The sequence below is a fragment of the Passer domesticus genome, chromosome 7 (genome assembly GCF_036417665.1).
Source record: "Passer domesticus isolate bPasDom1 chromosome 7, bPasDom1.hap1, whole genome shotgun sequence".
NCBI classification, from domain to species: Eukaryota; Metazoa; Chordata; class Aves; order Passeriformes; family Passeridae; genus Passer; species Passer domesticus.
The window spans coordinates 48,978,541-49,006,522 of NC_087480.1; the positions used below are offsets into that span (position 1 = coordinate 48,978,541).

At 36.7% G+C, this 27,982-nt stretch overlaps 1 long non-coding RNA gene across 2 annotated transcripts in view; it reads left to right on the forward strand.

Annotated features, from left to right (window-relative positions):
• Positions 1-27,982, forward strand: part of LOC135305149 (uncharacterized) — a 333,233-nt gene that overhangs the window by 137,132 nt on the left and 168,119 nt on the right. For both annotated transcript variants that reach the window (XR_010366425.1, XR_010366426.1), the window contains exon 4: positions 3,196-3,318. This is a non-coding gene — a long non-coding RNA (uncharacterized LOC135305149). The remainder of the gene's footprint in view (positions 1-3,195; positions 3,319-27,982) is intronic.

A 27,982-nucleotide genomic window follows, 5' to 3' on the forward strand; every position in this document is an offset into this window, starting at 1 on the left:
TAGTGAATGCCATATAGTATTTCATTGTTTAGTTGGAATTATTATTTCAATTCAATTTTGGATTTTCAATTTTCAATAGCAATATGAACTACTTTGAGGAATTTTGAAAAAAGTAACGCCTGCTTTAGCTTTTAATGCTGGCACAGAAATCAGCATTCTTGAATATTAACCCCTGAGTTTTTACTCACTGTATTTCTAAATCCTGCCTTGGCAATATTCTGTTTTCTGTTCTCTCCCCTCATCCACGTTCTGAGCTGCATACAGATCAAGGATGGTTGGAAAATTCTGTTAAGCATTTCATGTGTATTTTGATGACCAAGACTCTGAATCTTTTGGTAAAAGCTGGGGACAGTGTGTTTGGTGCTGAATAGATGCATGTGGCAAGTGCTCTGAATCAAGTCAGAACTAAGAGGAAATGATCTGCAGCCCTCTGCTTGTGCACATGTTTAGGTGAGATTAAAAAAAAACCTGTGAAAACAAATTGAAAGACTTTATTAGGCCTGAAAGTGGGAAGCAGATGTAAAGTTTAAGGAAGTAAGGCTTAAATTTTCATGTAACTCTTCAGAAACAGACATGTAATAAGACAAACAGGCATCTTTGAAATTAAAAGCCATTGTGATTTCAGTGTTGCCACAAAATCAATATCCTAGCCTAATTCACCGAAGCCATAGTAAGGAAAATGGAAAGAAATAGCTAAATTCTCTTCATGAGGTCAACCTGTCAAAGAAACTTATACTATAATACGATTTTACGTTGTTCAGTGGCTTACTGAACAATAGGTTTCTTTTATCTCTTGAAGCCTACAATTGGTCCCAAGAGAAATGAAACACTGCAAGCATGAAGGCCCTGTCACCAAAGAAAAGCATGTCACCAAAGAAAAGTAAAATGAACTCTTAACAATGGATGACATTTTTTCTTGACTAAATTTTCTCTTAATTTAAGGAGATGAAGCTATGGTAACCTCTTAAACTCTGTTCAGTCCCTTTTTGAAGGTGGAAAAATTTTGGTTTCCAGTGTGTCAGTCTTGTCTCCCTTTAGAAGAAAGATATTTTGATAAGGAGACATTTTCTTCGTCATCTGCTAGGCACCATGGGGAGAGAAATAGTATTCTTTAGGGAAGATGGAGTTATGAGCATAGACCCAGCGTGTCTGAGGCATTTGCGAGAGAGTCATCGTGGTGTAGCTATGAAAGATGGTCCTTTGTTCCATTAGAAATATTAAGATTTTTTTTAGAGGTGTGATGGTCAGTCTGGGTCAATGCACATGTGCTGGATTGTAGAAAATCCTTAATGGTCTCTTTAGTACAGGGCTTTAAATTGTCTCCTCAGTAAAAATAGTTTTATAGTAGTTATTTCAGGAGAAATCTGTAATGTAATTTTAGGACTAATTTAGCTATCACTTAATTACTTAGTGGTTTAACATAGGCTCCCAGAGATGTAGGAAGTAGCTATTATAGTATTGGTATTTTGTGAGATTTGATCACTAAATTCTCTTGTTGGTTGCACTAGAGAAATATTTTGAATAAAAACTCTGAAACTAAAAAAACAACTCATTAGCTCAGCCCTTCATTTTACACTCTCAGCACATCAGAAATGATCCCTCACAATATGTCTACATTGAGCAATGCAATGTTACAACTGCAGCTTTTGCCTCCTTCTGATTGACTAAATCAGTTTCAGTGGATCACCACACTGATCTAGCTGTACTACTGAGAAAAAAGCTCATCTGAGCATCTTACATGGAAATGCATTGTGCTTACAGTCACCTGTTGTCAGGATTTCTGTTTGTCAAACACATAATGCTGCTTATACTTCTTGTAAATTCTGTGCTGGATGTGGGGCTTGGTAATGAAAGTTCATAAATACATCTTTAGTAATCTTGAAAGAATGCTAGCAGCAATTGCCTAGAATTACAACACTGATAGTCCTGTCTGTGGTGGATTAGAAAGTGTAGGACATTTTCTTCTATTACACATTCATAAATAAAAAGGAAATTTACAGCCCTTTTTATTTAAAGACCTCACCTAAATTCTGCTAAGATCAGTAAAAATCCTTCTGTTGATTTCGGTGGTAGGTGAGTAATTGGTTTGTAACTGCCCCAGTAGTTTTGGCTGCAGAAAAGTTGAAAGGTTTAGCAAGTATTGGGAAAATGTAATCTGATTAGAAGCCAGACCTTCCTAACCAGTAGTACAGGATATAAAAATGAAAAGTTAGCTTTCAGATAATTATGAAGAAAACTTTCCCAAATCCAGATAGGGAACATTGTGATTTGTAGCATCCAGTGCAGTAGAACAATAAATGGTTGAATAGAAAAGAATAGCAATTATGTGCTATCAGTTCTTGGAAACACCTATTTTCTGAATAAATCAAAGGTGAGGAGGAGGAGTATGTCTTGTATTATTTATTTCTGATTGTGAGGATGACTCAGGGTGAAGGAGTAGTTTGTATTGGCTGGCATACATGATTAACTAAGACACAGATACTCCATTGTTTTCTCCTTGTGTAGCAAATGAACAGCAAACGTTTGCAGGCACCTGGATGTTACAGGAGCAGTTTCACATAATCCCTGACAAAAGTGAACACATAACCTAACTTAAGATCTAATAAGGAACAGAAAGAGCTTAAAAAATGCAACAGTAGGGGAGAGGTGATTTGACAAGTCACAGTCAGAACCAAAAAGATCATTCCTCTAACATTTGAGAAAATAAAACCTACTTGGTACTCCTTCATCACCATGCATGTACCCTCAATTAAAGCAGTGCCCCTGATAGCAGGCAGTATAATCTGCATTTTATTTCACTCATGAGCAAAATAACAAGTTACTCAGGCCTGCGGCACTCATGAGTGATATGGGCCGTGTAATATCCTCTCCATTGAGTTTCCTATTATTAAGTTTGAAATAAAGAGTTCAAAATTAACTGTGACAATGATTTTATCTAGTGTTGGCATCACCATTAGCTTCTGCAGTTTACTGCTAATAAAACTTTAAATTTGCCATTACTTGTAATAACCTTTTTGCCACCTTAGCTGTAGAAATTAGACAAAGAACCCGGCCAAAACATGGCTAATGACATTTTCTATTTGCACGGAGGAACTGACTAGAAATAATGGCTGTTATTTATAAAGTGTTAATACTATAAAGTACAATATTTCTGATTTCAGCTGATTAATTTGAAGCACTTGCTTCTTTTAACAGGCATCAGTGTTTCATGGTTCACATATTTAGCTGACCAACCTAATATGCAGTGTGTCAGATGGATCAGCATTCTCTCTGCAGCTGTCAGGCTGTTTTGAAAAACAGACACAGAAGCCAGTACAGGTAATCTCCTCTTTATGACGTACTGCCAAGATCTTCTGTTTAGAATGGAGGTTAATGAGGTAAAATCCTGAAATGCTTTCAGGTCCTGAAAGTATTGCCCCAAAAGACCTTTATAAGATGATATCTTGTCTTTCCTATACTCTTATAAACCAAGAAAAACTGCACTCAAGTCATAGTGTTAAGTTGTGGAACTAAAATCTGCATCTCAAATTTAAGTTTATTTTCCTTACAATTTTGTTTATCCTTTTGACATATTTTCTCAGCTATTGTTTCAAGCTTCCTAAGTAGAATTTGCAATAATTTCATTGAGATGAGGACTTCAGCATCTTTCATCTGACATAGTGACATCCAGAAGTACAGATTGTAAAATACCAATAAAACCACAAAAGAATTAAGTATAGGCAGACCAGTGAAGAGACAGCAACAAAACACTCAAGCTGAAATGCAATAAACCATTTAGATTCCCTTAGCTAGAGTCTTCTAAGAAAGTACACAAATTCTGAATTACTGCAGAGTCAGATAAGTCCTAAAAGGGTTGCAAAGGGAACAGGAACTCATGCAAAGTGACCACTAAGGGAATTGATTAATGCTAGATATGTGTCAAACACCTCTTTTTCCATAGTTTTCACAGCTTGGAATACTGCTTTAAGATATATGACTATGCTTTTCTTTCAAGATGTATTTTCCTTTTTAGGATGCTTACTTACTCCCTTTTAAATAATGTATCACTGGTTAATGCACATATGCAGGGTGTGAATCTGACTTTTTACATACCTGTAACTTGACACTTTTAGACTGTACACTATTCCAGAGACAGATATCCAGTAAGGCTGTTACAGTAAGTAAAAAATCTCCAAACCCTGAAACAACCCAATAAAAACACCAAAAAAAGGGTAAAAATATTGAATAAAAGGGAGCCTAGGAGAGCATAGCGCTGTTACTTAGGGGTTTGGATGTTGCCAGGAAAAGAGGAACCTCTTGGTTTCAGTCTCTGCTCCATGGCAGTCACAGCTCTATGTGACACTTGTTAAAGACATATAATTTCTAGAGCAAAGACTGCTAGGTGGTGTCTCAGCTCATAGAATTGAGAGTATTAAATGAATACTATAAATGGAGGGAGGTCATGTTCCTTCTTGTTGTTTTGCTCTGGCATAAGTAATTTTTAATTCGTCATTATGCATGTGGAACAACTCTAGAAGAGATAGAGATTGTTTTTTCTCTTTTCTGCCTTCATCACAATGGGATGGTTGGGAAAATGTGCACTAAACGGGTGAAATAAATATGAATTCTGTGGAGGACTGAAATGAATGGAATCATGGATCTTCAGGACTACAGTGACCTGAGTGCTAACTAAATATATGTTGTCTTTATCATCCAGTGAAAATAGAACATGAGAAAATAACATAGTTGTCAGGAGAGCAAGAGGAAGAAGTGAGCTCTTAATGATGCTCATCATGTGCCTGCAGTTCTAATTTTGATTGCTTATTTCCTCTTTCCCTACTGACTCATCATTACTTCACAGGAACCAGGCAGAAAGTAATGGACCATGGGAATAGCAAAAAGAAGTTAGTTTAATGAAAACTGACTAACACATGATCATATGAGTCAGGAAGAATAATTCAGGTGACTGTGAAAGCTGGTAGAGAGGGGAATGAAAAAACTGAGGGAGGAAGAGGCAGTACAGGGCTGAGATATTATTTTTCTGCTAGTTTGTGTTATTGTCCTTTAAGCTATACCTTGATTACCAGGGCAATTCAAAAGAGGAAAATTACACTTACATGATCAAATGAGTTTTATTTTGAAGAAAAAAATTCTAGTATTCTCTTTGTCTCTGTTTCCTTCTTCCTTCCATCTCAGATCCCAGCTTGGATTTGTGTATCATGTAAAGCTTCTTTCATTAATAACAGCTTGCATTATGCCAGTTATAGCACCACCTCTTCAGAGTGGTCAGGCAACAAGGAAGTAATTTAAATAATGAAGCACTACACACCATACAAATATGCACATTCAGTACTTTGAGCAGTACTTGTAGTTCTTGGTCTCTTTGTTCTAAATTTTAAATTAATTTTTTTAAAAATAATTTAATTAACTTGCTTGAAAACATGGATGTGGGGAGACACAGACTCATTATTTTGATGCATCATCTGAGAGAAATCCCAGCAGTGAAGATGATGATGAAGGGTGTAATACATTGTCCTTTGGCTGCTGCTCTTCTCAGCATTACTGGCAAGAATTCAGTGCTCCCAGTAATATTCTCAGAGTATGTTGGCTGTAGATGTTGATAGATATGCTTGGATGCTTCTTGAGGCTTTTAGAGCAAAAAATAAATATTTTTAAGTGGAGTGGCACTAAGTCTAGCCTTAAAGCTCTGCTGATGCTAATTCTCATTTTGACAATATATTGACTATATTGTGAATAATTTCTAACTGGTCTTAGGCAATGCACTTCCCAGACTTACAAGTTGAAAAAACTGTTCCTAATTTCCATTGGAAAATGCCGTAGGTATACTTGCGTGTGATGCCTGAGAAAGCAGTGAACAGAGGATAAAATGCTCTGTCCCTAAGTAGCTTTGACATGCAAAATGTTTTGTTCTGTGGCCTCTGCTTCCTCCCTAGAGGAGAAGAGTGCTGAGAAAGAGACATTAACAATATTTTATCACCAAAAGGTTGAATTTCCAATAGCATGCTTTTTTGCATATCTTGCTACCTTAGTACTCTTTTTTTTTTTTTTTTTTTTTGTAGGTGTAAAATAATTAAAAAAAACCCAAAACAACCTTTTAGGCCCTATTCTTGAAAAGCCTGTTCTTATCTCTGTTGATATGCTGAGCTCACAAGTCAGTGGTACCTCTGTCATGAATAAAATGCTAAAAATTTAATGTTTGTGTAATTATTCATAGAAGTGGAGATAGGCAACAACAACTATTTCTTTAGTTGTTCTGCAGTCACAATGACATCAGTGTATATATCAGTCAGATATTTTCTTTTAATGAAGAGATTTATTTTTTTTTACCTGGTAAGAAAAGTAATGACAATTAAATTTATGCCACTTTTGCTATGTGTTTATAAAAAGAATGGATGTGGCACTCAGTACCATGGTTTAGTTGAGGTGGTGTTAGGGCATGGGTTGGACTCAATGATCTTAAAGGTGTCTTCCGATCTAATGATTCTGTGTGTGATCTTTCAGGGTTTATTAGAAGTTTTCTAGCACTTTTTTTGCAAAATGCATTTTGACCTTTGATAGATTTATCAGAATGTTAAGGTAGTGATAACCACCTGGGTGACTAGACACAGATTTTGCCAATATATTATCATTTGATATGCTTTGGACATGATTTCCTCACCTTTAGGGCTATGCCTTCAGAAATTATTCTTTCAGCCAATCCTCTTTTAATTAGAAAAACTAATTCAAATTTTCTTTTTCCTTGCACAACTGAAATTCTTGTCTTAACATTACACTTCCTTCCCTTCTTCCATCTGCCCCCTTTTAAATTTTTTTTGTGTATGTTTTAACCATGTGAGTATGTGCTACCTTAAATACTTTACACCATCCTTTCATGATACATCTGTTAAAAAAAGGGTTTTGGATATACCTTGAAGAACTATGGCCAGCTTGGTGGCAAACATACTGGAGAGGTAATGTCATAATCAGGACAATTTTTTGATTGAGAGGCACTTAGAGAAATAATTGGATATCGAACAGCTTGAAATTCAAATTGAGGAGATGTGAAAAATGATCTTTCATTGAAATTGATGAAAGTCTGTCATTTAGAGAGAAGGCATTACTTCAAGTATCCAGGTCTGTGAAACAGTCCTTCTCAGTGGGCACTTGTGTCATTTATTTCTGAGCCAGTGCAGTGGGGAAATCCTCCAGGGAGGGAAGTGTGGGTTGTGATGACCTCAGCATTCCAAGTGCAGTGGGAGGCCTGCAGTGCTGCTGTGGTCACTGCTTTCCCAGCTTTGATTTTCCTTTCCCTTCCCTGACTCAAGGTACTCTCTAACTGGTCTGACCAGCTGTCTGGTTTCTAGATCTTTCCCTGGCCAGACATGGCTATTGTGAACTGTCTCATCTTCTGGAGACTTAATCCAAAGCAGCTGAATTTTGTGTTACAAGTAGAAAGAGAAGAAATTGTAGAGGAAAGAGAAGAAATTGTAGAGGAAGAGAAAAAATATGAAAAATTCCTTTCAGTACACCATTTCTTTTGACTAAATTAAAGTAGGTGTAGTAGTATGACTGTAGAAGCAGTAAACTCCCAGCTAATGACAGAAACAATTGTTTTAGTGTAACTTAATTATGTTAATTGATTTGACAACTTGAGAGAAAGGGGTTTTTGTATGGATGAGTGTTAGCTAGAGAGAATTCCTGTGGAGTGGAGACAGAAACTGCAATTTAGCACCAGTGCGTGGAGAGAGATCAGTAGGATGTACAGTAAGAGGACTGTAATGGGCCATAAAACTAATGTCTTTATTGAGTCCATGATTTTTAGTATCCATTAGTTATTGAATTCCTGGATTAGCTCTGGAAGGTTTTCAGTAAATCTCGTGTGTGGATAAAGGCTGAAGGATCATTGGGGAGGGACTATTTTGTGAAAATGTTTTCTGCTAATAGCTGTATTCTTTCTTTTTAGTGATCATATGAATTTAGTTTGACACAAAATATGTGAATTGTTCTTTTAAACGGTTGCTATGAGGACACTGTCCTCATCAGTGTAGAGTTCACTAGATGGTAAAATAACATCCTATACCATCAGAGCTTGCCATAAAAGTGTATAAATCCAAAAACTACTCCAAGAGGCTTTTGGCATGGGCTCATTCTCCCCCATCCTGCTTTCAGATGCTGAATTTGTTGTGATGGCCAAATCTCCAAATATGCAACAATTGTGTGCTATTAGAAAAGTGTTCTGAAGTACTCCAGAGAAATAAAAGTTCTAAGGAGAATGAATATGTTTTATTTGAGCTTTTTATCAAGTCTGAAAAAGAGGAAACAAATTCTCCAGTGAAATATTATTAGACACATCTGTTGGCAGAGGCAGTGTAACAATGCTGGCATGGACTGGTCCTGCTCTCCTCCGCTGCCGTGTGGTCTTACCTCTTTCCTCAGCTCCTCTGAATCCCTTAGTGAGCTGAGGCAGATCACTCTAATGCCAGAAGAATACTTAGATAGTTGACTGTGTTAGTTTTTTCTGTCTTGTTGAGCTGCTGTGGCTCCCTGCATGGTCGGTGAACCCTGCAGGCAGTGAGAGGAAGGATGGATGACAGGAGGGGCAGTGAGGCAGGGGCAGGGCGCCAGCACGGCAGGGCAGCTTCAGCAGTGCCCACGTGTCAGGCCAGCTCAGGCATTTCATCAGGCTCTGTGGCTGTGGGGGTCAGTCCGTGGCATCAACTCCTTGCCTCGTGGGCCATCTGGACAGCCAGGGAGAAGGGAAGTAGGAACCGAGGAGCACAGTGAGAGGCTGTCAGCAGGGGGAGGTGTATGAGAAGAGTGTGGTGGGCCATAAGCTGTGTCTCACCTGGATCTCTGAGAAGGTTATGAGTTTCAGCTTCTATGAACCGTCCTCTGAAGGTATTTTGTAGATCTCAGTGGTGTGCAGAAGTGGGAGTAATGGTTTTGAGTGTTTCTGAGAGCTGAAGGCTGAGCCATCAGAAAGAGAAGAGCTGTAAAAATGTTAGCTTGCAAAGGCTACAAGGAGCTTAACATACAATCCTCTGCCATTGCATGCAAGAACTGAGGGAAAATCCCACACTTTTTTACCTTAGAAGATATTTCATTTATGTTCTCCCTTAGCACCTTCAAGAGAAATTGCTCTTCTGAAGTTTTTAGTTTGTTCTATAAGGTTCACATGGCAAAAACTGCTGACAGATCAACACACTGAGCAGTCTTTTGAGAACTGGTAGGCAAAATTTTCCTCAAATGTTGTCTTTTGAAAAGTCATCTTTATGCTCAGAGATGGCAGCTAGTCTATTGGCTATGAAATATAACTGGCTGTGTTATTGCAACAAATCAGGCATTTGGTGGTAGGCAGAGGAAACACAAGCTTGTATATACAGTCTCAGCTCTTGGAGAAATTGTAAGCATTTAAGGAAAACTGGATTGCTGTCATGAGATGAGATGAGATATTATTATTCCAGCTGGTGACATCTAAGGATTGTCTTATCTTTTTATTAAAATTAAAAAAAACCACAAAAAAATCCTATAAAAATCCAAAACACTGCAAATACAATTAAATACAAATAAAGTAAGTGTCATGAGAATGAAGGAATGTTTGAAACTGTAAAGCAACTCTAAGAAATTAGGTTGTATTTGCCTGACTCTTGAGAGAGCCTGAAATAACAGTCCTGAAAAAGTGTGTTTGCCAGGCAGCTCGGATTTAATTCCCAAGTCCCATTACTTGATTGCCTTTGTCCAACACAAAGCTCCAGTGACTTCCCAGTGGAGAGGCAGAGACAGACAGGACCTTTTGACACCTGTAGGCATTTCACAGTGAGTAGCTGCTGTGCCCCTTCTGCTAAAATTTCAGTTTTTACAGACAGAATGAAAACTGTGTGCTTGAGCTAGAAATATGGTCCTGGAAGCATAGATCTGAATGAGAGGGGTGTTAGCATTTGTATCACTTAGATAAGCCCTTTGGTCAAAACCCTGAAGAATCCTAAAATAATGATTTTATTATACCATAGGAAAACTATTTTAGGTAGACTTCAGGAACATAGGTCATAAGAAGCCAATGTTATCATGTTGTAATAAGAGTATCTTCACAACTTATTTTCCTTTTCATATTGCTGCTAGATTTATAGCATTATAAGCTACCAGAACAAGGAGTATGTCTGTGTTTAAAATACAAACTTTGCTGTGTAATGACTTACCACTAAATCCTAATGCATTTTTGTTTTGTTTCATTTCATTTTGTGGCTCATTTCTTGCTCTGTACTCCCAAAGATCTTCAACTCTGTGCTTTCTTTCTGAGTCAGGAATGAATTTTTAAAATAAGCACTTGTACTGTGAACCATAAAGCAAAACACAGAGATGGAATCAAAAGAAGAACATAAATTACTTTTAGTCTTCTGCAAAAAAACTTTCATTTCGCTTTTCCTGTTGTTCTGAAACTATGGAAATCAATACTGAGTCACAGATTCTGAAGGCAGGTTGTCTGTGAATGGGGTGTTTGCAGCAGTGAGCTCTGAAGGGGTTACTTCTGCCCTGCCTGACACAAATCTACAGTTCTTTGCACTAAGTGTCCCCATGAAACTATTTTAGCTGCAGCTATCCATCTCAATGGCTGTTACTTTTTACTGTTTCAGACTGCTATCTTTTAGTATGGATTCACTGATAGATCAATATGACACAAGCAAGATAAAGGTCAGCTAGATGTACATGTCTATTATAAGCTTGGGATGTTAGAAAACGTTTTTTGGGGGATAGAAAGCATATGGCATCCACCAGAAGCCTCATAAATGCTACTTTCCTGTTAAGTAAACCCAAGTTTCCTTTTAGTTTCTCTCCAACTTTACTGCCTGAACATTTTTATTTTGAGATCCTCCTGGCCCTTCAACATCATTGAATTGAGGAAAATGGATTTGAAAGGAGAGAGTAGAAGTTGGTGTGAGAAAGAGGCAGTAGATGGGAGTGATGACATGTCCATACTGTAACAAGAGAAAATTGCAGTATGCGTGCTCTATTATAAACTTTATTATAAGCCAAGGTAAAACTTGACAGTTTTAAACTGACAGCATAAAAATAAAGAAAAGTATGGGTTCTGTGAGGAGACTTCAAAACTTCTGAGAACAGGTGGAAATTGCCATAATAAAATCTCTCCTATGAAGCTGTCCAACAGAATAAAGGAATACTCTGGGGCCACTTTTTGATCTGGATAGGAGGGAAAGCTTTGTGGGTCTGTAAGACCAGGTGCTGGCAGGAACATTTAACTGGGTGCACCACAGACCACAGCTGCCCAGAGCTGCAGGCACCACCTATGAAGGCTGCTCTCTTAGAGTTCTTTGGTTGCCTTTAGGGTCAGAAAAATATAGAATTAACTTTGAAGCTTTTCCTGAAATTAGGATGTATATGCAAGTTTCCTTTAATATTGCTTCCTTCACAGGAATACATGCTTAGCAACCTGGCTTCATGAAATATTCAAAAAATCTCTATGAAATTCCTTGTCAGTTTCTTGAAATTGGCAACAGTTAAAAAAATGATTGTCAGGGAACACACATAGACACCTACTATGATAAAACTCTGTTGCTAATATGTATAATATTGTCTCTCATCAAACCAAGTTTCCATTTTTATACAAGTTTGGCACCAGTTTTTACCTTGGACTTTACTGTCTATGTTTTACCTCTCAGTTTGAGATGAAACCCATTAAACTGTGGACTCACAGCTGAAGAAAGGCTAAGGAACTGCATGTTTATCTGTTTTCGCTTATAGCTCAGCTTTCCTGGAATTGCAGCCATAAAATGAGGCATCAGTAATAGAGCAATAAATGTATGATGAATTGTCTTGCTAAAAATAATTTTCTTTGGAGAAAATTTGTCCTCAGTCATAGTTGGATAATACAGCACAGTGTTCATTTTGGGTGAGTTCAAAGAAGCATGATGCATGAAGACAGTTTAAATTATTCTCTATTTTCTTCTGAAAGGTGCTCTCCTTTCATCAGGTTTTTCTTCTTAAATACCCAGCACTGAATGCATTTTGATATTCCCAAAGCAAACCAACAGTATTTTTAAAGGTTAATGTGTAACTTCTCCGATTTGAGGAGCATCTCAGAAATAGCCAAACTGTTATCAGCAAGAAAATATCCTAATCTCCTGTCACTTAACTGATTTCTTAAAAAGTCCAGCAGAGCATCCAAAGGCAGCTATGCAGAGCTGTGCCAACCTTATGGCTTCATCAACACTCCCAGTGTACTTAACTGGAAGCAGTAGTGAATTAGCAAGGAGGACATACAAAAGGAAGGGCCTGTTTTGTTTCTTTTTGTAGGAGAACCTGTACAAGTACCTTGAAATAACTTGGAAGTGACTCCTTTATCTCTATTAAACCTTTTTTTTTTTTGATTGCTGGTGCTGTTATTGCAACAACAGTGGCAACAGCAATGCAGAGGTCCTACCCCAGGAAGACTTTCAGAGGTGTTTGAACTGTCAGTTTTTACAGATATGGTTAGTTGCTCTGTCTCAGGAGATTATCTGCAGCTGAAATTTAAGGTAACTTTTTTTATATGCTGTGTAGTTTGGAGTGGTTCTTCCAAGGAGGAGAGAGTACAGAAAATGCTTTCACAGAATACAATGCATTTCAGTTGAGGTTGGCTGATCTGATTTCTTTATAAAATGTTGGTTGGCTGTTGGTTTTAGTAGGGGTTTTTCATGTTGTTATTGGTGTTGGGGTTTGTTTGTTTGTTTAATTTTCTTTTTCCTTTGTTTCAAGTCAATTTGTCTTTGAGCAAAGTCATATTTCTGAAATGTCCCATAATGCTGAATTTTGTTGAGCACCAAACTCCTCTATAGAACTGTGTGTGCATTGGACAGTGTTAATTTCAAACTAGGTGAGCTCAGCCTTAACTTGATATTTCTGAGTTACATGCCAACAAGTATATAGAATGTAAACATGCAGATGAGTTCAACCAATTAGTAATTACTTGAATAAGAAGGGTGAGAAATTGAAATTATTTGAATGAAGGGTGATAAAGCATTAGATTCTTCTTCAGTGGCTCACAGTACCAATGCTGTACATGTTCTTAAGGGTTAGCATCACTCTGCAAGGAGATATCAAGCCCTTTTTATATTCAGTCCCTCATAGTAATGGTAATTGGTGCTGATTTTTTTTTAAAGAAAAATAGAATATCTTTGTCTGAATATTTTTTAAATGGCACAAGAAAAGTGGCATTGTTTGAAAATCCCAGTGGTGTCATAACAAGACTTCACATAAACATTAGATCAAGCAACCACAAGCAGCCTGTGAATTATTCTGGGAAGTTTTTAAAACGTGGGATACATGGCATTATTTAAGTATTTATAAATGTCATCTCATCTGCTATAAGGAAAGCTAATAGACTGTTTTGCAGACATTTCAGCTCCAAAAAGCAATTGCTTCTGTAATCTATTTCTATAAAATCGGCAAAAGTGGAAGCAGGCGTACTATGGGTCAATACCAGTGAGAGGCCTCTCCGCAGACAAAAGATTCACAGTCCATTAAGTTTCAGGTCTGTCCTGATATGGATTCCTCTGATGTATTACTATTATATCCTATTTTTGTTGACTCAGTTGCTGTGTCAGCAAAACCAAACATTTTGGCTTGTGTCCCAGCATCAAGCTGTCTGTGGAGGATATGTGTTTGCCTCCACCACGACAGTAATGAGAAACTGGCATTAGTTTGATTTGCATAATTGTACGCTTCTAAGTTAGACTCTGTGTCAGTAGGAGACAACTTATTGTGATGATACTCACTGCACATTACTCGTTTTGTGCAATCAGCATTTATTTATGCAAATTTCATCATTACAAGAGGTCATTTTCCAACCTTCTACCATGAAATCACATTTTCTGCCAATGAACAGTAAGAAAACACCATAGGAGAGCAGCCAGGTATATTTGTCATTCACACTCCTTGGCCAAGATACTGCAAAGGGTTTATTGTGTGTGTGTGCATATGTGTTTAAAAATATGTTTTATGAAAGACTGACAGCTCTAATGACAAAACTAAAATTTGATAGACCACATGTGATTATTTTAGACAAATGCTGTCAAAAAAGGCACACACAAAACTAAAAACAAAACTGTCTTGCTAGTTATGAGAGTTTCTATAAGAATAATTTATAGACTGAAAAAAATATTTTGTGTTCCCTAGATGATCAGTGGAATGTTTTCTGTGATAAGAAGCAGAACCCTGTAATTTATTCATGTGAGAGATAAAAAGACAGAATAACAAACTAGGATGTCCCACTTGTAACAGAGACCTGAAATAGCAATAAATGTTGAAAAAGCTTATCAGAATAACTTGGATCTTAAGGATTCATGAACTAACCATCAAGATTCTCTTCATAAAAATACTTCCAAGGTCGCATTGTTTATCTTATCACTAGTGGTAGAAGGACCTCTTAGGGTTTCATTTGCAAGTAGCTGAAACGACACCAGAAATCATTCTTTTCCCTAGACAATTGCTCCTAAGTTTAAAAAGACTTGGAATATGTCAGTGCTTATAAGGTAGGACAAAATTACACAGAACAAGTAATTTGGGTGCTCGTAGACTGAGAGAGTGATGAATACTTGACAGATTGCATCTTCACAAGAAGCACAGAAAGTTCACTGGACTTCCTAGCATGCAAACTATTGCTGAAAGGAAAAGAATGAGAGCACAAATATGGCTTTACCTTTTATCCTCCCAAAAATAATAGAATCTGTAATTCTGAGCAGAAAAATTACATGTACTATCCTAGCAGTTAGACTGAAACATAAGTACTATAACTAAATACAAAACAAAACCCACAGGTGGGCCACTTTTACAAAGAACAGTTGTTTGTAACGGTCCTTTGTATGTCAAAAAAATCTGTAAATCAGATGTTGTACCACACAGGGAAAAAAAAGCACTTTTCAAAAGAATGAGTGTAGCTGAAATCTGTTTATGTGCTCACTCAGAAAGAAGCATTCCAATAGCCCAGCACATGCATCTGGGAGAGAAATTTCTATCCACAGGTGTGCATGAGATGATTAGCTCCTAAATATTTTTGCAGTCCTTGCTTCATGTGGGAATAAAATCCTCTATCCTGACATATGCTGTTTCATAATTCTTGAGTGAAAAGGTTCTTAAAGAAAACTCAGTTGGGCAGCCAATGCTGTATGAGCCCCATGTGGTAAATGAAGCTATGTGAGCTCAGAGTTTAATAAGATGATACTGCTCTTTGTATCATTAACCCACAGTCAGTCGACATGCTGGATTAAGATTAGAAATTGTATAGTTAGGAATTCCTGATAATTTTTTTAAAATTAATTTTATTTTTAGTTATGAGGCAATTGAGAAAGAAGGAAGGCTAAATTAAAAAAACTGTTTTAAGACTAAATTCAAGAACAGAATGAGGAAATAAAAGTCCTAAAAGAAAAAAGTCTGCAGAAGAAAAGTGAAGAAAAAGGATAGAAAAAAGTGCTGTAAAATACAAAATCTCTGAGATTGGAAAAAAATAGTTTCACTATGAGAGCCAGTGCCCTTCGAAGGACAGAACGAAATTCCAAATTACCCAGAGTAAAAGAGGGTCAAATAAGATTAACCTATTGGACAAAGACAAGAGGCAGAAATAATAAAAGTGTGAGTAAAGCAGATACTCATCTGCAAAGCTTACAGAATCTTTGTGTTAGCCAAAACACAGATGTATGCGTGAACCACCACCAAGGTGAACCCCAAGTACCATGAATGGGTGATTAGGAATGGACAACATAGATGTATGATAAGGGAAAGACAACTCTCTGGGGACTGAGAAACATAGAGTCTATCAAACATTTTGAGAAAGTATTAGGAAAACTTAGCACATGGAACGAAATATTCTCAGGGGAATATTTGAAGGAATTGAGAGACACCAACTGGGTAGCTGAAAGGAAGAGGCAGAAAAAACTGACAATAGCAGCCTGAAGAGCTAATGGCCGTATCTGGAAGAAATGAAGGGTAGATTTTTCTAGAATTTGACTTTGAAAATTGCTTTCAAAGAGAACAAACTCCCTAACAACAGTATTCTTTGTTATTTCACTTTTATGTTGCTGAGCTGGTTTAAGTAACAAACAATTTCCCCTCCTTCTTAATTAGATAAGTATATCATATGCAAAAACACTACATAGGGACACTTTGATTTCATGAGGTCTTCACTCATGAGCTGCCCCAGGCACAACTGTGATAACTGATGAATGCTTTACTAATATGTGACAAAGAGAATTCTTCCCATTTTCTCTGAAACAAATAGATACTCCTTAACTCTCAGATTTTAATCTCATGTCATGCTAGAGCTAACACAGGCAGGAGGTGAATTATATAACACACCTTCTGACTCTCACATCCCTAGCCCAATTATAACAGTCTCAGGATGAGACTGGTTCAACAGTTCAACATGGTTCTCATCTGGCACTAGACTTGCTTGTCAGAATTCAAGACAAATTTTTCTGTAAAAGATGTGACATATCTGAGTTAGAAATTCCAAAGGTTAGTCTAAATATGACTAAATATTTATGATTCCTTTGATTGTACCTGAATTTGTAAGTCTTACTGACTCATAGACCAACCTCTTGTGCAATTCTTCTGATATGGCCTGGCTGTGGTTCATCCAAAATAAAGCAAAAATGGTTTGTCTAGAAATTAGAGAATGAGAACTGGGTAAATCACAGAGAAGATATTTGTTCAGATGTGCTGTTCACTGAGATGCATGAGACTATATATCAAATCCTAAAGCTGTATTGTCATTGTAAGTTTTTGCAGTCACTGCATAGATTCTCTGATGCATAGAACTCAGCATGGATTGTCAGGACAAATATATGGAGAACTGGGGAAGATTGTGGGGTCTCGGAAGCAGGGGGTTGATGTCTGGAGCTGTGCGAACTCTGATTATAGTTTAGTGTTTCAGCCCCAGTCTGTCTCTAATTTTATACCTGCTCTGTGTCTGTGTACTATAGAGTGCTCTTTCTGTTAAAGGACATCACATGAGGTACATATTGCTTAGCAGTCATCCACACCGTGCCAGTGGGTTTCTTTTATCTAAATCAAGAGCATGTGTGGATGCTTGTTGCAGATTTCAAGTACACTATGCCAATGATTCACACAAGGCAAAGCCCTGTTTGTTGAAAAAAAATCTATGGCCATGGCAATTATGATATAGCTGAACTTTTCTAATGGTGAAATGTCTTTGATTCTATATAATAAAAACCATGCATCCTTGGAAATATTTATTAAAATGTTTTAAAATATATTATAACTATTGATTTATGTATGGGCAGAATGAAAAAAACAGAAACATTATGAAAGGTTCAGGAGAATGCCAGCTGCTTTGAAGTTGTGTTTTAACTTCTGCAGTTACCTTTCCAAGCAGTACTGGGTTTGATTCAGATGCTCAGGGTTAGGTTCACCTTACCAGTCATTAGCCAGCAAAAGGCAGCACTTAAAGTTTGTCACCGAGGCACCTTTTGTGGTCAATGGAGAGACCAGGGTCCTTCTGCTGAACTTTTGTTGTCACCTACCTGCTCCTCTGGAGGCATTTGCTTTTTTCACACCTTCAGTGGAAATAGAGACTTGCTCAGAGTGGGTGCTTCCCTTCCGCTGTGGCTGGAGGAGCCTCCTTGGTCTGTGCTGAAGCGGATGGCACTGCACACCTGCTGTGTGCCACACGTCTCCCTCTGGCAGAAAACGTTTAGAAACATGCTGGGAGGTTTCAAAATGGGAAGGCTGCACCTCTGGTTTAGTCAGATGGATGAGTTAATGTAAAAGCCATGTATAATGTGCTTGAAGTATTTGTAGAACTCCTGGAAAAACCCGCTAACAACTATTCTGAACAATTTTGTTGATCTTTGTGTGGGAGAGTGAGCTGGGGCTAAAATCTGGAAAATCCCTAACATAGGCTGGAATTAGAATCTGAAAAATAAATTTTGATCTTTTGTCTTCTCCCAATTTCATTGACTCTGACAGAACAAAATGAGACTGAAAATATGACTTGGAAAAGCTTCTGCACTGAATTTCATAACCATCAGGAAATTTAAAAAAAATTAAATCAGTAACTAAGGCTCCCGACTTGAATAACATAAGTGCTTAAATTTTAATTTCATAGCTTAATTAGGAAATTTAAAATAAGTTTGCTTGTGGTCACCTTAAAAGTAATTAAAATTTTTCATCTACATAGAAACTCCAGACTTTCATTTTCATTCAAATGACTAACTGATATTTTTTCTTTACCTTCTTCAGCCTTCTTATGTATAGTAAAATTTAATTCAAATGAATTAAGTATTTATAGTCTTTATTTTGAAAATATAACATTTCCTCTTAAATATAGCAAAAATAAAGATATTTTATTTCTGGGATGATTTTTTCCTTCAGTCAAAAAAAATTGCCAAATGCAGTACTGGCCACAAGCAATTTCGTTCCCAGATTTAATTCTGTGGGAATTCTTTCTTAGAAAATACTGTTTTGATGTAGTGAAACATTCAAATGAGCGTAAACAATTATCTTTTAAAATGAAAATATAAGTTAAAAAATAGTTCAAATAGCTTTAAGAAAATTTACATGAAATTCATAGTGAAGTATAGTCCTGACTTTGCAATGATTATATCATTGCCCAAATTAACTTAATGTGAATTTCTAGCTCCAAAAATAACAGTGTATGTTTATATGTCACCTGCAGAATGTATGGAAGAAAATCTAGCTTCTCTATAGAATTAATTTAGTGCACATCCAAATTAAAGATTATATTTTAAAATGGGGCTTACTTTTTCCGTATGCCCAAATATATTCTCCAGTTATCACAGTTTTAGTGACTATTGCATAAAAGATCTGCCTGTTTTGCTAATTGAACTTCAATTTTATAGTAATCATAACTATTCAGAATAATTTTAGATAATTCTTAGGACATTTTGATAATATTAGTTGAAAGGAATACTCTGTATTGATTAATCCTAGCAGGATCCCATAGTCTGTAGCAACTGTATAGTATTTGGATAGATGATCTCTGGAGGTCCCTTCCAGCCCCAACTATTCTGTGATTCAGTGAATTACAATTTCATTGCACAGTACACATGAATTTAAAGATCTAGGATTCTGAAAATCAATACTTTAATATAATTTAATACTTCTTACATCTCCCTGAGTTCTGATTTCCTCTTATACTTGGTAGACATTCTTTTTTGCCTTATAGCAATATAATTTGAACAGAAATTATTTTTCTGCTTTGTTTTTCAGTGTGTATATTAATGCATATATTAATGCTTATAAATCCAAATTCTGTTAGTTATTTTCTCTTTCAACAGGATTCTTGATAAAAAGAGCTCTTCATGTTTCAGGGCAGAAAGTTGCTTTTTCAGAGTACAGATTAAAAGTATAACAGTAGTAAAAATACAGCGTATCAGTGGATACATTGTAACCTAACATAATTTTCTACTTTCATGACACACTAAAATTATTATATAGAACAGATGTATTTTATGTTTATTCTAGCATTTTATTTTTTTTTTTTAACTGAAATGAGTGGTCTGACAAAACTAAACGGGGTATCAGGAGATGTGAATCCAGGAGCATTTATTGATGCTTCTCCAATTCATCCTTCTCGTGGTCCCATCTAAATGTGAGCTTTATCTGAACTGCTGCTTTGACAAGTTTCCCCTTTTTATCAGGACTTGAGAGGCAGGAATATGACATGGTTAAAAAAGTCTCTGGAATATTACTGCTGGCAGAGTTTTCTTTATTTCAAATTAATTGTCAAATGCCCCCATACCACCAAAGTTATGAAAACATCTGATTTGTCAGTTGTAAACCTTCAAATAATGTTACAAAAATAAATCCAGATATTAGCATTTTTTAAGAATCTGTTTTGCTTACAGTGATAAAACAATTAATCTAATCTGAACACATGAAATACATGTTTTTATAATTAATTTAATTTATAATATAAATTTAAAAGAAAGATTAAATAGACTTCATGCTGAAGGAGGAAAGTAAGTTTGAGAACAACCCTCTGTTTTTTTCAGAATGATGACTGTAATGGTCCCATATATCCGCATGATGAAAGAATTAATTCATGTTGCCATTTAACTTCTGTCAGTGAATACTTATGGGCGGGCTGCTAAACATGGGGATCCTCACTCTCAGATGCATCACCACAAGCTCTGACAGATTAAGTGCCCACATTATTGCTGGTATCTTCACTGGATCATGACAGATCACTGTGCTTTGGAAGCACTTGGTTAATGACATGATTTACAGCTCGCTGAGGGGAAGAGGCAAAGGGCTGTTCCAGAGTGAGTGATGCCCTGTGCATGTGGGCTCTTATGAAACGACATCTTCATGGCCATTTGTGGAGTTGTCAATATCCATCACTTAACAAACGATGTTTCTGGTTCACTGAACATTGGTAAATGAGACACCTTACGAATCAATTCTGGTTTGTTTGTGTTGTTCAGTGTCACTGGGCAGAGTATCCTATATGTTTGCTGACCTTTTAACTAATAAAAAAATAAGTCATGTTAGTGCAGAAAAAAAAGGGTTTTATACAGAGCAAGCTCAGGTGAAGCACTCAAGCTTTATTTCTGGGTGATGGCATGTTTTAGTTACTCCAAACATCCACAGACTCCATGATATGGAATTTACAAAAATGAATCTAGTAAATATTTGCAAAAATCAAAGTTTAAGTTGGAAACAGTAAATCTTTACATTCTAAATTTTCAGGGACTTAAAAGCCATTACTTAGAAAACATTTGTGATTTCTGTTACCTTGACTGTAAATTTAGTTTTAGGAAGTCCTTTCAGAAATTTTATCCTGCTGTAAAACAGGTCCAGTGTAGCTGTTTCCACACCAACTCTGTAATTATTTCATTCATGAATTGTCAGAGATGGTACAGGTTTCTGGCTTTTCATCCTTTGGGGTCCTGCAGATGTTGTGCAAAGTTCACAACATGGCTTACGTAGGGGAAGCTGCTGTAGCAGTTGTAGTCTTGTAGTCATCAACTCTCATTTTGCCTTCAACCTCTGGTCCAAAGGGCAAAGTCTGTATTTAGAAGGGAGGCAGCTGAAGGAAAAAGTGCATTACTGTGCCTGTTTCGCTCTAGGTTTCACCATGTCTTTGTTTCCTGTGTTTTTACTGCTTTGAATTTCCTTCAAGACCTAGGAGCGTTGGCAGGAGCTTTCTTTAATTGCTGGCCCCTGGCTCTATTACATGCTGGTATCTGTTCCTCTAATTTCCAAGCTGCTGTGAAAGACCAGACAAGATATTTCCAATGCTATCAGGATAGCTTCTGCCTGAAAAAAAACATTGCAGTAACAGGGCTTGGTGTTCTTGATTTACCTTCTAAGACCAAGACTACTACTGGATATCCTAAGATAAGGTGATCATCTTGCATCCAAAGGCAGCTTTCCTTCCTCTCATATTCCAGATGGGTATCAGAAGAGATCATATTCTTCAAATGCTCAGACAGTGCTGATAAAAGCCTACATTGCTAGGTGGAAAAGAATGTAACTTCATAAGAGCAACATCAATTCCATCCCGGTACTGCATAGGTAATTGGTTTTGTTGGTCTGTTCTCTCTTTTAAGCAGATGGTTCTTTCATTAGATCTGTAACAGTGCTCTACATTCCTCACAAAGGCTAACTGATACCTACCTCTCTTGCCTTCAAAAGGTTTTGCAAGTGTTTTTCCACCACCAGTACAGTTGCCTCCCCATTCTCCTTTTCTCCTTGCCACACTGAACTGTTGCAACTGCTCGTATTGTGTTTGCTGCTGTGTATTGTTATGGCATCTTGTTAAGTAGCAGTTCTAAAGCCTACAGGAATTAAGGAAATGCTCTTCACAGAACCTCCCTCTAAAGTAATTTGAGAGGAGTGTCTTAGGCCATAATTCAAGTCCTTAAATCTGTATAATTTCATGTTCCAATCAAGTAGCCCATTTCCAGAATTTTTTGCTAAGCTACTTTCTAATCACAATTTTCTGGAAATGGGGTTTATTGTTTCCTTGAAGGCTTAAAAGTCATCAGTGTGAGGGCTATGTAGTCAGATAGCAGGTTGTGTTAAAGTTTGTAATAATGTAGTAATTTAGGATTCCCATGTATTACATTCATTGTAATTAAAGTCGAGTCTTTTCTAGCACATCCTGCTGTTTCAATTTTCTTTCTACTGATATTAGTGCATACAAGGAATTTACTTGGTATGATCAGATCGTACTTTATTGTTATGCTCTTTAAACATGGATGTTTAAGGTTTCATTCAGTAGAGGTGCAAAGTACGTTTTCTTGGATTAGACTGCCAGCCCACTGCAGTGACCAGTAGATCACCTGGGAATCACAGAATATCCCCAGTTATTTTTTACCTGCTCCAATTCCTGGCATTACGGAGTTCTAATACATGGGATGTTGTGGAGTAACAGAAATAAGTGTCCTTTACCTTTTTCTGCTGTAGAATAGGACCAGAGTGAGCTGCAGCTACATCTCTAAACCACACAGATAATCTGTGTGGAGCACAGGTATGGGACCTGTCTGGGGTATTTATTTACTGCCTTTTCAGGCTTGTGTAATTTTTCCTCAAAGACAAAACTTTTGGCCTTTCTTGGTGCCTACTCTTTAGGTCACTTTAGAGTTTAGTTATTCTAAAGTGGAAGCATGAAAAGCAATATTTGCTTCTACCTCCACATGGAAGAAAATAAATTCCATAATCTGAGAGTCTGCTTAGAAGTCAGCAGAGTTTTGGTTATTTTTTAATTCCTTTTTAAACAAATATGTAGTGATTTTATGTTAAAATAAATATTACTTTTAAGAGTCCCGTCAAGCTGAAATCCCTGTGATTTTTCTTACTTTTCCCAATAACATTTCCATTCTCTGTTGAGCTGTGGCTGGTAATGAACCATATTCTGAAAAACTGCTGTGTTGGATTCCATGAAGTAGGACAGCTCATGTCCAGAATTTCTCTCATACAAGGAATAAAATGAGGAAGTATCATACCTCAGTAACAGGTCAATCTGGGAATAGAAGAGTTGTTCCCCTTTCTCCAGAAAAGAAGCCTTTCTCTGTGATAAAGTGTACAATGCACAAAACACTAATAATAGAGATTTTCTTCCTACAAAATATTGTGAAGGCATCTAGCATTTTGCTGGAAGCTCTCAGCATCTTGCAGAATTTTGCCATAAGAGGGCATGTGTGATTCTTCTAAAGGACATGAGGAATTGGTTGAGGAATCTGGGCTCTTGAACCAGTAGTGGGGAAGGTGATTAACAGATATGCTGTAAAAATGAACAAGGTAATGGAAATTTGAGCCCCAGAGTCTGCAGGATGTTTAAGCTAACTGAAATGGAAGGTCTGAAGGAAATCATGGACTGAGAACAAAATCACAGGGCAACCCCCAAAAGGATTGTTTCATTTACAGGAACATTAAGTAATACTAATATCGCAGCTGGCCAAATACATAGTCAATTATTTTTACCCTGTGTTTATGTTTTGATCAGAACAGAAGAATGATGCTCTCTGAAAGGCAGAAGGTTTGTATTTCATTTTGGCACCCTATTTCATCTATAACAAAGCTGAAGATCAAATGAAGTAGCATTCTGGCTACACCAAGAATGGCAGGCTACACCTGCACACTGAACATCCTGGGGAAATGTTCTCCTCCCAGCAATTACTTCAGGCTGAGTACTTCTGTGTCCTCCTAATGCCTGTGAACTGTTTAGAGCATGTTTTATTAAAATTAATGGAATATACAAAATCAAAAAGACCTGAAAAAATGTTAAAAAATTTAAGAATACTAGTGAGTGATCAGAGCACATAAAACCTTAGATGCCTTCCATCTTATTTTACATATGAGCCTCCTTTGATCTTCTTCTCAGTCTTTTACATGGCTTTCTTCTGCTATTATAATTGTTCTGCTGATATAGTAGCAGAATGAAAGAGTCAGTCAAAGTCCAGCCAAGATGTGGGAACTTGCAAAAATTTGGACATCTGTTTAATGTTATATATAAGTGTAATTTTTTTAATTCTGTGCAAAAATTCACTTAAATTAAACAGTTTATATACACTTTAAGAGAATTGAACTTTACATTGTGTTTTGGCAAATAGCAGTGTGCATCACCATCTCTTTAGGTATTAATTTTTATGACTAAATGAAGAATTAAAGTTTAAAAATATATCCATTTTGAGAAGGAGATTGCTGTCCAATTTAGTATTGTAACTTGTAAATTTAATGTAATTCATAATTTCATTAGTTAAAAGAATAAACTGGAAACTACCACTTACTAAAATGTTGTAAATGAACATGGTAGTTTTATGACTGCTGCATGAAAAAATGTAGGACTGAAACTTATTTGTATAAAGCAAAACAGTGCATATAAGAATTAAAAGAACTAGCGTCTCTTGCCCCATACTTTCTTCTATTTCAACTTCAACTGTTTCATCTTCTTTTAGAATTTTTTAAGATATGATGGACTGTGGGTATTAATTTCAGAAAACCTTACCTTAATCTAAAAATTAAATAAAGGGGAAAGATTATGGGCTTATCTGAGAAGCCTGTGGCTGAACGTGGTAACCCATTTAGCACAATCAGGAAGCGTGGCTTGTTAGCATCAGGCCTAATTCCTTACGGAACATTTAGAGTGACGCTAAGGGAATATGAAATGATAGCTTTCAAAATCAATAGTGTTTCCTCTTCTACCAAGAGCACTTGCAACTGTTTAGAATAAGATTGTATGACAGTTTCCACTCTATGGCCCTCTTCATTTCTGTAGAAATTGTTAAAAGTTTTACTTTTAAATTTTGAAGAATTCATTAACCCAATAGCTGTACATTAGAGTACAATCAATACAGAGAAAAAAACCACATAGAAAGTATTGCTAGGAAAAATGTTGAAGGCTACAATTTGAAATAAACTGTATTCTTTACTGATTGGCAAACAATGTCTGCCGTTGTCCTACAGTAAATCTCAGCTGGCCTCTGTTCCTCTTATTAATATTTTATTACTGGTAGTATCATACTTGGAAAAAAATACATCAAGTGTTATGTAGGGAGAGGACCTCAAACTGTCTCCAGACTTTAGCCTCTGAATGGGTGCATGTCTTTTAGCATTTCAGTTTGGATAAGATTTTAGTTTTGGTGTGTTTTTTTAATGGAATTTCTGGATTATCCCCAGTTACTGTGCTTTGATTCCCATCACAGAGTAGATTTCAGTCACCTGAGGACTGTGGGAAGCTCTAGCTGACTTCCCAATGATCTATACAGTTTGGTCATACTCCTCTGGTTAGCCATGGAGACAGTGTGTCACAGAAGCAGTTTCCTGAATGCCGCGGATATGTGTCCTGGGGGGAGGTTGCAAGGAAACAAATGCACAGGTTGCTGCAGTGGGATCCCCATTCCTTAGTGCTTGACTGATGTTGAACTGTTGCTTGGGACCCAAAGTCTCCATAGAAAGATGTGAGAAAAGTTCAGAGAGTTTGAGGGTCCAGCAGACAGGCTGGGGAAAGCCTTCCTGTATACTTTGGAAACTCAGCAGCTAGAAAACATGCTGAAGATGTTTTATTTTGATGAGAGGATTTTAATTAATTGTACAATTACAGTATTGTCATGAAACACTTAAGAGTCCTCTTGAGCCTTGCCAGGTTTCGAAAGAATGAGTCTCAGAAGTAGTTTCTGTTAAATACCATAGGAAATGCTGCAATCATAGAAAATTTAGCTTTCACATTAAAATACCTAGGAGATGTCCTGATTTGGAAGTTTAGCTCTGCAAAGTTTTATGAATAAATGCAGCATGTTTAGCTCCATAGACTTTTGGTATTTTAATGTGTGGAGAGGGGGCCTGCACACACCTCCATATAAAGGCACGACCCATTTTTATCTCCAACCTTAGACATACATTCAGAATCTTGCAAGGGGCCAGTGTGTAATGTAATTATACAGTCACCTAAATTGCTACACAATTATAGTTCATTTTGAATGTGCCATATAATAGCGCTTCAGAACCTGAGCTTTCATTGAAGAAGTAATTAAGCTTCTTCTCCTTATGGTTACAAAGATAACCTTCAAAATGTCAAATGAGCCTAAGCAGTTGCCTTGATTTCTGTCTGCATCTGCAGACAGCTTGAAACAGTAGCTTCAAGAAAATGATACCATGTGCTGCCCCCTTCATTGCGGGTGGTGCTGCTGAGGGAGCCTAGCGAAAGCATTCTTGTTAACTATTTCACAGCTGATAGATCTAGGAGAAATGGCCAGTCCAAGAGCTGCTCTGACCTTTTTAGACATAATTACAAGGAAATAAAATATAGGTTCCATTGATACTGTTGATTTTGTTAAGGTTATCCACGGTAGGGAAGAACTGATGAATTAATTTCTTTGCTATAATTTAATATCCTTCTCCTTGTGCTCAAGATATTAAAGAAGGTGTTGATGTAGTCTTTATCACACCCCTGACAAAAATATCAAGTAATGAAGTAACAGATCTGCTGTTTTCCATTCATCTGCAGAAACTCCATCTTTTTCATCAATGTCCTGTGTCACACAATTGATGTAATGATTCCAGTTCTTTTTAAATAAATTCTCTTCTCTCTCCTTTTCCATCAAATTGAGTTATTCACCTAATAATAAAACACATAAAGTAGGTGGATTAAAAAATGGCAAAAATCCATATCTTACCAAAGAGGGCATATGTCCAGGAAGATAGTGTAAATTCAAAAAAAGCTTTTCCGGGAACTATATCAGTGAACCTAGAGCAAGCTTACTGTAATACAAGATGTCTGGATACTGGCTGTTCCAATTCTGTATTTTTAAAGTGTACTATCCCTTTAAATGAAAAATGCTGTACTCTTTCTTGTCACAAAGAGTGCAGAAAAGGTTGAGGGTATGATTCTGCCTGCAGCCTGCCTGGTGGTTTTTGCAGTATGCTGGCTGGTACAAGTAGGATGTGCTGCTGGGTCCTGTTTTCTGGGAAATAGAGCAGAAGCACTGAAGATACAAAAGCTTCTGCTTGACACTGCTGCTTTGGAAGCCTAGTGAGGACTCATGAGAACTATTCATCTGTTTCATGACAATACTTTAATCTTGCAATTAATTAAAATCTTTTCCCAGTATACAAGCCTTCCTTCGTCAGCCTGACATGCCATGCATGGAAAAGAGCAAGAATTGGCAAAGAATCATACAGATTTGTGACAGAACTCTGAATAATGCCACATTGATTATTTAGATCAGCATAGGGCTAAGCTTTCATCTAATGCAGTGCTTAAATGACAAGGGGGATTCACCCTTGAGAAAATCCCAGGTCAGGATTCTAAGTCTCTATTTTTACCCTGATTGGTTCATGACAGACTCTTGTATTAGCTGCATGAGACTTTGTAGGAGGATACAAAGATCACTGTAGTAACAGAAACATTCCACTGATTTTTACATGCTACTGTATGCAATTTGATCTATGCACCTTTTCATTTCAGTGCAATGTACACAGTTCAGTTGAGCTAAATTTGAAATTTTCCTTCAATCAATAGAAAAACTGGTATGAGATAGCTTAGTATTAGACCAACATGGGCTGCTTTAGGATAATTTTAATTTAAGGAAATGTATATTCCTAATCCCTTCCTGTGTTTACATATATGCTCTTAATGAAAATAAGGCTGCTCAAACATTTAAAAGCTCACTTTTCCCACCGACCAAGAATGCAGTTGTCCTTAATTTCAGTTTTAGCATCACTGCTACTGGTACTTCTAATATCAGGAAGGGATAGTTCCCTAGAACTGTGCTTTATGCAAATGAGCTTCACTGCAGAAAAAAATACCTAGAGATGCAATAGAGAAAAATCCTAAAGCGCTAAATTATAATATGATAAATTATTATATTATAGTATATTATATTATATAATATTATATTATAATTTCAGGATTTTATTCTAGTGCTGGTAAAATTGATTTAGAAATAGGTATATAATGAAGGAAAGGGATGTCTTCTTGTAATATATTACATTTCCATGACATGATATCATTTCACTCAATTGAAGC